This window comes from Ovis canadensis, chromosome 17 (genome assembly GCF_042477335.2).
Source record: "Ovis canadensis isolate MfBH-ARS-UI-01 breed Bighorn chromosome 17, ARS-UI_OviCan_v2, whole genome shotgun sequence".
NCBI classification, from domain to species: Eukaryota; Metazoa; Chordata; class Mammalia; order Artiodactyla; family Bovidae; genus Ovis; species Ovis canadensis.
This window is the reverse complement of record NC_091261.1, coordinates 55,088,308-55,099,114: the sequence shown is the minus strand read 5'-3', so window position 1 is coordinate 55,099,114 and position 10,807 is coordinate 55,088,308. Positions and strand designations below refer to the sequence as shown.

General features: G+C 54.8%; 1 long non-coding RNA gene across 1 annotated transcript; it reads right to left on the bottom strand.

Annotated features, from left to right (window-relative positions):
* Positions 1-2,088: 2,088 nt before the first annotated feature.
* On the bottom strand, positions 2,089-3,877 carry LOC138422406 (uncharacterized). The gene is made up of 2 exons (XR_011249862.1): positions 3,358-3,877; positions 2,089-2,919 (listed from the first exon to the last, which is right to left on the bottom strand). It is a non-coding gene; the product is annotated as an uncharacterized lncRNA (long non-coding RNA).
* Between the last annotated feature and the right edge of the window lie 6,930 nt (positions 3,878-10,807).

Sequence of the window (10,807 nt, the reverse complement as noted above, 5' to 3'; positions counted from 1 at the left end):
AGGGGAAGGTGTGTGGTTTTGAGCCATGAGTTTGTGTGATTTGTTGTGCCCACAGGGAGCCTGCCGCCTGGTGACTGCTCCCCTTCTCTGAGGGTCTCCAGTATCCACTCTGAAATTCACGGCCAAAGTCATGTCCATCTCAGAGGTCCGAGGGCTCAGCCCCAACCCTTGCATCCTTTTGGAAACTGAAATCTCACTTTGTCTGGTCCCCAACCTCGTCTCCTGGCTGCGAGCACTCTCCTCTAGCTTCTGGGTGGGACACAGTGAACATTACCTGGCCAGAGGCGATTCCCAGAAGGCTTCATGGAGCAGTGGGTGGCTCCGGCCATCAAACCACATCAGTCCAATGTTTGCTGGGAGGTGGGGGGCTGGGCTCGCATTCCATGGTTTGATGCTCATAGGCTGGGTGGGTGGGCACAAACTGGGAGGCAGAGCAGGGAGCCAGTCCTCCTCAGAGCCAGGGCCCAAAACAGCAAACCCTGGGGACCCACAGGAGGACTTCCTCTCCTCCTTAGGAGAGAGGACCATCAGGTCGGTTTCTATCACCCATGACCCAGCCCTCCCAGGTCAATCGCCTCCTATGCCTATAGCCAGGCCAGCTGACAGCCATCCCCCACTGGCCCCCCGAAACAGGCCTGGCTTTGTGGGGACATCGAGATGCTAGTGTTTGCATCTTTCTCTCCTATTTGTAGGTCACACTTGGCATTGAAATTCTAATCTGCATTTAATTACCATCATTGCAAGGTATTATATGCTCAGAAATGAAGTCTAAGATGGGATGAGATGATGAGGTCATCCCCCCGACCTCCAGGGGCTTCCTTGATGGCTCAGACAGTAAAGAATCTGCCTGCAGTGCGGGAGACCCAGGTTCAATCCATGGGTCAGGAAGATCCTCTGGAGAAGGGAGGGGCTACCCACTCCAGTATTCTTGCCTAGAAAATTCCATGGACAGAGGAGCCTGGCACAACTGAGCAACTAACACAACACAGCAACCCCAGGCTCCAGCATCCCCAACTCATCACAGCCCTGAGAGGTCCCGACAGAGCAGACTCCTGATGTACAGTGAGAACAGCATCCATCTAGCACTACGTATATCACTCTGCTTTTATGAATTCATTTATTCCTGGGCTGAGGGACTGCTGTCCTCCTGAATCCCAGCTTTCTCACTTTCCACCTGGTGGTCCCCAGAGATGTGTCCATCAGACAAGGGGAGGAGACACATAGAGAGGTGAGGTGATGTGACTTGTGGCTGGCCACAAGTGCAAGGCATCAAAGATGCCGACAACTCCAAGAGTGGGAGGAAGCCTGGACCAGATTCACCTGAGTCCCCAGGAGGAACCCGCCCTGCAACCTCTGAGCCTGGAATTCCAGCCTCCAGGCTGTGAGAGGATAAACTCTGCAGTGTTCAGCCCCTAGTTTGTGGTCATGTGTTTCAGCCGCCCTAGGTAACCAGCCCAGCTGGATGCGGAAAGCAGGTACAGCCAGGTCTGGGGGATGGGCTGTGGGACTCTGCCCTGGAACATTCTTACAGCTTCTCCATGGGTTCAAAAAATTTTCATAACAAAATGTTAGAAAAATAAAAATCTGTATCTTCCCACTTAAATCTGAATAAATATTTAAAGGTTAACAAAGAACAGCAAAACTCTGTGCAGGGAATCCTGTCCAATAAAGTGTCCCCCCCTCCCCATCCCCGCTCTACCTCACCTCTGCTGCCCCCAGCCCTGCCTGACCCCCACTGGGTCACCCGTCCTTGTGAGGCTTCAGCAGGAGCACATTATTGCCCTCCAAGGCTGGACGTTTGTAGCGAGGGAGGGCCGGGCAACCCGCAGCAGAGCCCTGGAGCAGTACAACTCCAAGGCAGCAGGACCTCCCCATGTCTGGACTCTGCCTGCTGTGGGTGCCCAGAACAGGGCCTGACACACAGACTACACACAGTGAGCACCTGTCCACTCAAATGGACAAGCGAACAACAGCATCGGCCAACACCCGACAGCCTCCTCTGTCCCAGGGACGCCGTGGTGGACACGCGGCCTCTCACAGCCATTTAGGTGAGTCCCTGTCTCAGGCAGACAAAATATCTCTTCGCTCTTTTCATGTCAATACTGGTGTTATTCAACCAGAATAAATATGACCGAACACCAGCTGGAGGCTGGCCTCCTGCCCGCCGCTCCGCGGAGCCACTGGGCCTCTGCCAAGGGCGGCCCTGGCTCCTGCCCCCTCCCCTTTGCGATACAGCCTAGAAGGAGGACACAAGCCTCTGTTTGGACTTCAGCACCAAAACCTGCTGCCGAGCTCTCTCAAGCCAGTCGCTTTGCCTCTCCGGCCTCCGTCTTCAGCGTGAGATGGGCGCAGCGCTGCCAGCCATGGGGGCATCAAGAGAGCCCCGATGTCATGCGGATGAAGTGCCACAGAGCGCCTGCAGTCAGTCAGACGTTTCTGTTGTTGTTATTCTGATGACCACCTGGTGTTAGATGTTTTCTCCTGGAACAAAGTCCATGTAGGGGGGTTGCTATTGTTCAATCTCTAAGTTGTGTCCAGCTCTTTGCGACCCCATGGACTGCAGCTCGCTGGACTTCCTTGTCCTTCTCTATCTCCCAGAATTTGCTCAGACTCATGTCCATCGAATCAGTGATACCATCCAACCATCTCATCCCCTATCATCCCCTTCTCCTCCTGTCTTCAATCTTTCCCAGCATCAGGGTCTTTTCCAATGAGTCGACACTTTGCATCAGGTGGCCAAAGTATTGGAGCTTTAGCTTCAGCATCAGTCCTTCCAATGAATATTCAGGACTGGTTTCCTATAGGATGGACTGGTTTGATCTTGCAGTCCAAGGGACTTTCAAGAGTGTTTTCTAACAACACAGTTTGAAAGCATCAATTCTTCGGCACTCAGCCTTCTTTATGGCCCAGCTCTCACATCTGTGGGGGGTGAAGGAGGGGGAATACCTGTTGAGAGACAAGCCATGCCCATGGAGACAGAAACAGGTCCTACTTCCAGGCCCTGAGTAAGCAAGCAAGATGCTGGGAGGGGGCCTGCACCCGGAAGAGGAAGAGGATGGGAGGAGGGCTGGGCAGAGGAAGAAGTCCAGGGGAGTACAGCTCAGACACAGGAGCGATGTGAGCACAAGCCGGGGACACCTGGAGCCACCAGCAGCTGGAAGAGGCAAGAAGGGTCCTTCCCTGGAGCCTCCGGAATGGAAAGAGAATGCATTCCTGCTGTTTCCGGTCTGCAGTGCTTTGTCACAGCAGGCCCGCGAAACAAGTACAACACCCCAAACCTGCCCCTTCCATGCATCCCCCACTTGAGAAATGACTGCTCTTTCCTGGTTGCTTAGGCTGATAGGAGAATCTTCTCACCTTCCCATGTTCTTGTCCGCCCATTCACATCCAGTTCATCGGCACGTGCTGGCATCTCGGGGCCAGTGCTTTTGACCAGGAAGAGGACACAGCCGGACGCACCTCCGCAGCCCCACCTCTGCTGCCCAGGTTTGCAGTGGCCTCAGCTGGCCTCCTGCTTGTACTCACGCATTCATTCATTCATTACAGGAATTGGCTCACGTGCTTCTGGAGGCTGGGAACCCACAACCTGCCATCTGCTGCCCAGCAGCCCAGGTCAGCGGGTCGAGTAAATCAGTCCAAGTTCTAAGCCCTGAAAACCAGAGCAGCCGATGGTGGGAACCCCAGCCCAAGGGCAGGAGGAGCGGCGATGGATGTCCCCGGTCATCAGCGAAGCAGGAAAAAGAGGCGTGTTCTCCTCCCTGCACCTTGGGCTCTATTCAGGCCCCACTGGGTTAGAGAGGCCCCACACCAGAGAGGCGTGTGCAGCAGAGGCCGCCACCCAGATGCCAATCTCGCCTGGAAACGCCCTCACTGACCTGGAGCAGTGTTGCTTGTGGGAGCTTATAGCCAGGCAAGCTGACAGGCGTGGTAGCCACTACTGGCTCTGTCCCTGCCTCTCCTGCCTCCTGAGTCTCACGTCCTCCCCTGGAGGGTGGTGTCACAGCAGTGACAGGCGACAGTCCCCACACACATGCCCCAGTGCTTCCCCTCCAGCCTCTCCCCCCACCGCTGGCCCTGGGCAGCCCGCTCACCCCCATCAGGTAAGGCACCTTTTTAGCCAGCCCTGCCCTGCCCTTTCAATACCTTTGTTTCCTACCCTCTTCCTGCCTTACTTCTCTGTCTGTGCCGGACAAGACATATAGCAGGCAGCTGCATGTAGCTGCACCCCAGGCCCAGAACACCAGGATGGGGCAGGTCCCCGAGCCGTGTCACCTGAGTGACTGAGAGCCGGAGCCTTAGCAGCCCCACACCACGTGATCACTGGGTGTGTCCCCTGCCCCACCTGGCCTGGAGCATGGTGATGGGCCCCAGATAGCACTGTTGGCAGTTATAACTGTGAGTCTCTGCCTCATGGAAGGATGTTGAGAGGCAGGCACTGCATTCTGACCCCTGCCATGGGGCTCCTCAGTCTGCTCCAGCCTCAGACCCTGAGAGATGCCCACAAAAGCAAGCCAGCTCCACAGAGGGTGTGGATTTAACCCCCCGAACCCCAAACTGAGGGCTGGCCTATTTCAGGCTCCGAATGGGACCCCAGGTTCCGGTGTCCTTTCTACTGGGAGGACTGTTTATGGGGCCAGGGCCATCAGAGGCCCTGATGGGGTTCACGGCGGGGTCTGCTCCCTCTCCAGAGGGGTTGGACACTGAGGGCAACCACATGGGCCCTGCAGCCCCGGTAAAGACTGGATGCCAAGGTGAGGAGCCCTGGCTGGCAGCACCCCATGTGTGCTGCCACACATCAGGGCCGGGGAGTCAGCTCTGTCCACAGCCCCGTGGGAAGGACACCAGGGGCTCATGTTTGGGGATCTCTTGGGTCTGCCCCAAGCCAGTCCTTTGGCTGATGATAATCCTGCCCCTTGCCTACAGCTAACCTGGACAGTGAGAACAGACCCCTGAGGGGCTGGGGAGGCCTCCCAGGGGATTGTCCAACTTGAGGGGATCTCAGGGATCTTGGACTTGCAGGTGGTGTCAGAACTGGGGGACTTGTGTGCACTGGGCCCCCCCTAACTTTGAGGTTGGCTAACTCTCACAGAGGGCTTCCCTGGTGGCTCAGTGGTCTCCTGCCTGCCAACGCAGGAGACGCAGGTTTCATCCCTGGGTCGGGAAGATCCTCTGGAGAAGGAAATGCCAATAGTCCAGTATTCTTGCCTGGGAAATCCCACAGACAGAGGAGCCTGGTGGGCTACAGTCCACGGAGTTGCAAAAGAATCGGACATGACTTAGCAACTAAACAACAACAACCCTCATAGAATAAGCTGCACAACTGCTATCCATACTCCTGTGGGGGAACCTTCTCTTCTTGGCCTCACCGCACTCTGGTGATGAGAACAGCACCCAGCACAGAACAGGCGCTTCATCAGTATCACTTGGAATCAGTGAATTGCCTGGCAGGATGGGAGTTTGGAAGAGAAACGGGGGTACCTTCCAGATTCCAGGGGTGCTGTCCGGGCCTAAGGAGCCGGGTACTGGGCCATGACATGGGCTAACCCCCTCTTCTGGCACCTGGCCCCTTGCTGCCTCCCTGGGAAAGTGCTTGCCCTGGAGAAGGAAATGGCAACCCACTCCAGTATTCTTGCCTGGAGAATCCCATGGATGGAGGAGCCTGGTGGGCTACAGTCCACAGGGTCGCAAAGAGTCGGACACGACTGAGCGACTTCACTGTGGGAGCTGAAGGTGACCTTCCATCACTTCCGTGTGCGCGGCGGGTCTTTCCTAGGCTGCCGGGGCTTCCCACTTCTGCTCTGAGGGCTCCGTCCCAGGCCTGGGTGTGCCTATGATGAGCCAAGGGTCGCTCAGTGCATGGGTCTGACCTTGACCCAGGCTACAGATCACACCCAGGGGACATAGGGGACGTATGCTCGGCCCATGGGGTGCTGGACCGTCCACTTGTACTCTCAGCCTCTGCCCCCAGCCTAGTGGTGACCGCGTGTGCATGTGCTGTCCCCACTGGCACAGCGGGGCCACTCCTAGGGGCTTTACCCAAGTATCTGCTTGAAGCCTCCCTGCCCCCAGCCTCCTAAGCTTCCTGGACTCCGTCTTTGCCAGCCCTCACCATTGACTGTCAGCCATCCAACTCACTTACTGCGTCTCATTGGGGTGGGGGTTATGGCCTGACTGCAGGTGGCCCTCAATAGCAGGGTCCAGCTGGGTGCCTGAGTCCGTGGGGCAGACACCCTCCTGGGGCACCCTGCCAACCCCCGACCCCCGTGGGACCCCAGGCTCCTGACCTCCAGACTGAGAAGCGCCTGCGGGGTGGCCCTCGGTTACAGCGGCCAGGAAGCCACACACCAGGAGGCAGTTGTGAGAGTGCATCCACCCCTCGGGCTTTGCCAAAGTCAGTCTTGTTTGAACAACAATCTGAATTCACCCTCCGACAGAGCCCTGGAGGGGCTGGGAAGGGGCTGGGGGGATGAATCAGACGGAAGCGGCTGTCACCAACAGCTGGTGGGTGCCAGGAGCCTCCCTGCTTCCCCCAACCCCACAGCCCCTGAAAGGCCCGGGGCTGACCCCACCCGGCTGGCCCCAGTGCTTCCCTGCTGCTCCCCGCCTGTGGTCGTTGGAGGCTGTGGGGTGGAGAAGGATTGGATTTGTCAGATGAGTATTGCCGCTGATTAAATTTGCTGGGCTGGCTGTTGGCACACTGCCGCCGTCTCTCCCTGGTGGGCAGAGAATCTGTTTGAGGTCGGTAAAAAGACGGTAATTGAAACATCCTGAGGACTAGATCCAGCAATGAGAGAGCACAGCCTCTAAGGGACACAGTCCCCGCCCATCACTTAGATTCCAGACCCCCAAAGGGGGTGTGGGGAATTAAAGCCCAGGAATAGAAACAAGCAGCCTAGCAGCTGGGGTGGGGAGGGAGGGGGGAGGAAGTAGGGGGCAGCAGGTCACCCATCTGTGCTTTTCCTGGAATTTCTCTGCCCCAGCCTTCACCATCCTGCTCTGGGCCTGGAAAGGACAAGTCAGGGGCTCCCTGTTCTCTGACCACCACTGAGTCCAGCCAAGGGAGCGCCAGGAGGAGAGCAGGGCCAGGGGCCGGAGAAAGAGGGCCCCTGACTGTGGCCCTCCACCTACCTGGACCACAGCTCCTGCAGGCGCCCTGCCCAATGGGGTCCCCTCCTTTCTCCCTCTCAAGTGTCTGTCCCGCTGTCTCTGCTCCTGCATCTGTCCCCTCCCCTCTGCCCTTCAGTCTCAGATGGGACCCTCCTTCCTGCCCCCTCCGGGGACACCTGTGCCCCAAACACACCTGTGTCTCTTTGCAACACAGCAACTACACTTCTTGTTAAAAAAAAAAAAAAAAGTTTAGCAGTTGCCCTAGAGTTTGCAATGTACATTCACAACCAATCCAAGTCCGTTTTCAATAACACGGCAAGCAGCACGTTTTCAATAACACTGGCTGGTTTCTGCCTCCTCTCCAGAGAACACTGCCTTGTTCATGTCCCCATGAACTATAATCACCCAATACACTCTGCTGGTATCATTTTGAAGAAACTGTTATCTGTAGGACAATTAGAATAAGAAAAAGCAAAAATTTTATTCTGCCTTCATTTATTCCTTCTCCAACCCTCTTTCCTTCTGCAGACCTGAGTTCTGACCTAAATTATTCTTTGTCTGCCTGAAGGCCATCGTCCAGCATCTCTTTTGAGGCCAGTTCCTGGTGCCTGTCTCTTTCTACAACTTCCTCCAAAGGCCCAGGTGGAGAGTGCCTGACTGACTTTATTTCATTTAAACCTACAATTTTCAACAACTCTATGACATTGTTGTTCAGTCCATCAACCATGTCCGGCTCTGGGACCCCATGGACTGAAGCACAGCAGGCATCCCTGTCCTTCACTATCCCCTGGAGTTTGCTCAAGCATGTCCATAGAGTAGATGATGCCACCCAACCATCTTATCCTCTCACCCTCTTCTCCTCCTGCCTTCAATCTTGCCCAGCATCAAGGTCTTTTACAATGAGTCAGCTCTTTGCATCAGGTGGCCAACGTATTGGAGCTTTAGCATCAGTCCTTCCAATGAATGTTCAGGACTGATTTCCTTTAGGATTGAGTGGTTTGATCTCCTTCCTATTCAAGGGACTCTTAAGAGTCTTCTCCAGCACTGCAATTCAAAAGCATCAATTCTTCAACGTTCAGCCTTCTGTATGGTCCAATTCTCAAATCCATACATGGCTACTGGAAAAATCATAGCTTTGACTATACAGCCCAAAAGCATCAATTCTTCAACGTTCAGCCTTCTGTATGGTCCAATTCTCAAATCCATACATGGCTACTGGAAAAATCATAGCTTTGACTATACAGCCCTTTGACTATACAGCCCTATATATCCCCTTTGGGGATAGTGAAGGACAGGGATGCCTGCTGTGCTTCAGTCCATGGGGTCTCAGAGCCGGACATGGTTGATGGACTGAACAACAATGTCATAGAGTTGTTGAAAATTGTAGGTTTAAATGAAATAAAATCAGTCAGGCACTCTCCACCTGGGCCTTTGAAGTGATATTTCTGATTTTTAATGCACTGTCTAGCTTTGTTATAGATTTTCTTTCAAGGAGCAATCATCTTTGAATTTCACGGCTGCAGTCACCACCCGCAGTGATTTTGGAGCCCAAGAAAATAAAGTATGTCACTGTTTCCATTGTTTCCCTATCTATTTGGCATGAAGTGATGAGATGGAATGCAATGATCTGAGTTTTTTGAATGTTGAGTTTTAAGCCAGCTTTTTCGCTCTCCTCTCTCAACGTTATCATGTCCTACAGATGAGGAAACTGAGACCCAGACTGCTGAGCGCAAGCGTTTGCGGTCATTCACCCACATGATGTCATGCTGACTTCAAAGCCAGGCTCTGAGCCACTGCAGGATCAGGGAAGGTGAGCTGGTTCCAGCCCTGCCTGGCCCTCCTTGGAGTCCCAGGCCTCCTCCTGCCTGCTGGCAGCTATGTCACTGATGCACGCCATGGAACGTGCCCTCAAGCCTGGCTCCCTCCCTCATCAGCATGCAGGACACAGCCTCACAGCCTCTGAGAGGCTCGTGAAGTGCCTGCCGAGCTGCCAGCTGGCCCAGCTGTTGCCATGGAAAAGCCCAGAGCATGTGGGCCTCCTGGCAGCCTGACACCCGCTCCCCTGGGACCCCCCAGCCAGGCTGCGGGCCCAGCACCCAGAGTACACACGTGAAGGGGACCTGCTCCTAGCGGGCCTCAGTGAGAACAAGTGGGGCCTTCCCTGGGAGGGGCTGACAATGCCAGGCCTCACGGCCTCTGTTAGAGCCAGGGGAACCCCATTGTGGGGGTGGAGCTCTTTCTGCCTCCCCATGTCCATTCCCCCACTTTTTGCTAAAGTCACCTCAGCCTGCTTTGAGGAGCAGCCTCCCCCTGTGGGTACAGTCTCAGGGGACCCACCCTCACTTTGGTCAAACCCAGATCTGATCTGTCAGCAGGTATCATTCCCTCTCCCTCTGCCCATGTCAAAAATTTGTCCAGGTCTGGGCAGGTAACCTTAGTCAAACCACTGATACTCCTGGATCTGTGCCAACACTCAGCAAAGGTGAATGGCTGAACGTAGAGTCAGGGACACCCAGATGTGTTGGCCTGGGTTGACCTCTTGATCAAGCCATACCTGAAACCAGTGTCCCTGGCATCTCCAATTGTCTGAGCTAGCACAGTTCCATTTTTATTCATGCCTCATTGGGTTGGGTTTTTGTCACTTTTGATGAGAGCCCTCCCTAACACTCTTTGGCTCGTAAAAAGATTCCTACAAGTGGGCTATGTCTAGGCTCCACCCTAACCTACCCTGTGTGACTTTGAACAAATCTGTCTCTGTGTCATGGGAACTGGTGCCCACAATGGCTCCTCGCTCTGAGCATCCCTCATTTCTGTGCCATTAGGAGGAACCCCAGAAGAATTTATTTGTGATGTCAACCTTTCTCCATTCTCAGAAAAGTGCCAGGGCACACAGAGAACCAGGAAGGGCTGAGTGTCATCTCTTTAATGGAAGTTTAAGCCTCCTGCATTGCCGGGGCAAGAAGAGCTTTATCTGTGCATAGCCAGCCAAGAAGCTTCTTCTTATGCCCACCCTTGTGTTTCAACTTGTGCCCAGCTGTTTGCCCTGGGACTCTTTCTTTGCTCAACCCTGACCCTGCAGATGGAGCCTCCTAGGCTGGCTTCTGCCTGGGCTCAGCCAGAGTGAGCCTTGAGTGGGAGTCAGGGTGTTTCCATCAGCCTGGATAGGAACTCGTGGCCCTCAGCACTCCCTGTAAGGCCTGGTGTGGGTGTTCCAAGAGGGGTTTGAGGGACTGGGAAGAGGTCACCTGCAGAGCCAACTCTGCCTTCTTGTAGGAAAATTTCACAACTTACCCCAACTGTAGGCAAGTCCTCACGTCCCCCCAGCACACTGCATCTGTGAGAAGAGACCCTGCAGAGAAGGTGAGCCTGAAGCCAATATATTGGCCCTTCAGTAAAGGCTGGTCCTGGCTCTGAACTTTCCAATGCGCTCCCCTGACTCTCCCCATGCAGGCACACCCCACTCTTGCCTGACATCTGGGCTGGAGACCCTGGTGGTCAGAGAACTCTTGCCTGCATCCCTCACCACTGTCACCACCTCCATCCCCACTTTCAGTATTGGAGTGTCGACGATGGTGCTGGTGACAGTGATGATGAGGAAGAGGAGGAGGAAGATGGTGAAATAGGTGATGAAAAGGTGAAGGTGATGACGATGGTGATGACGAAGGTGATGGTGGTGATCTGGGGTCGATAATACCTGGTT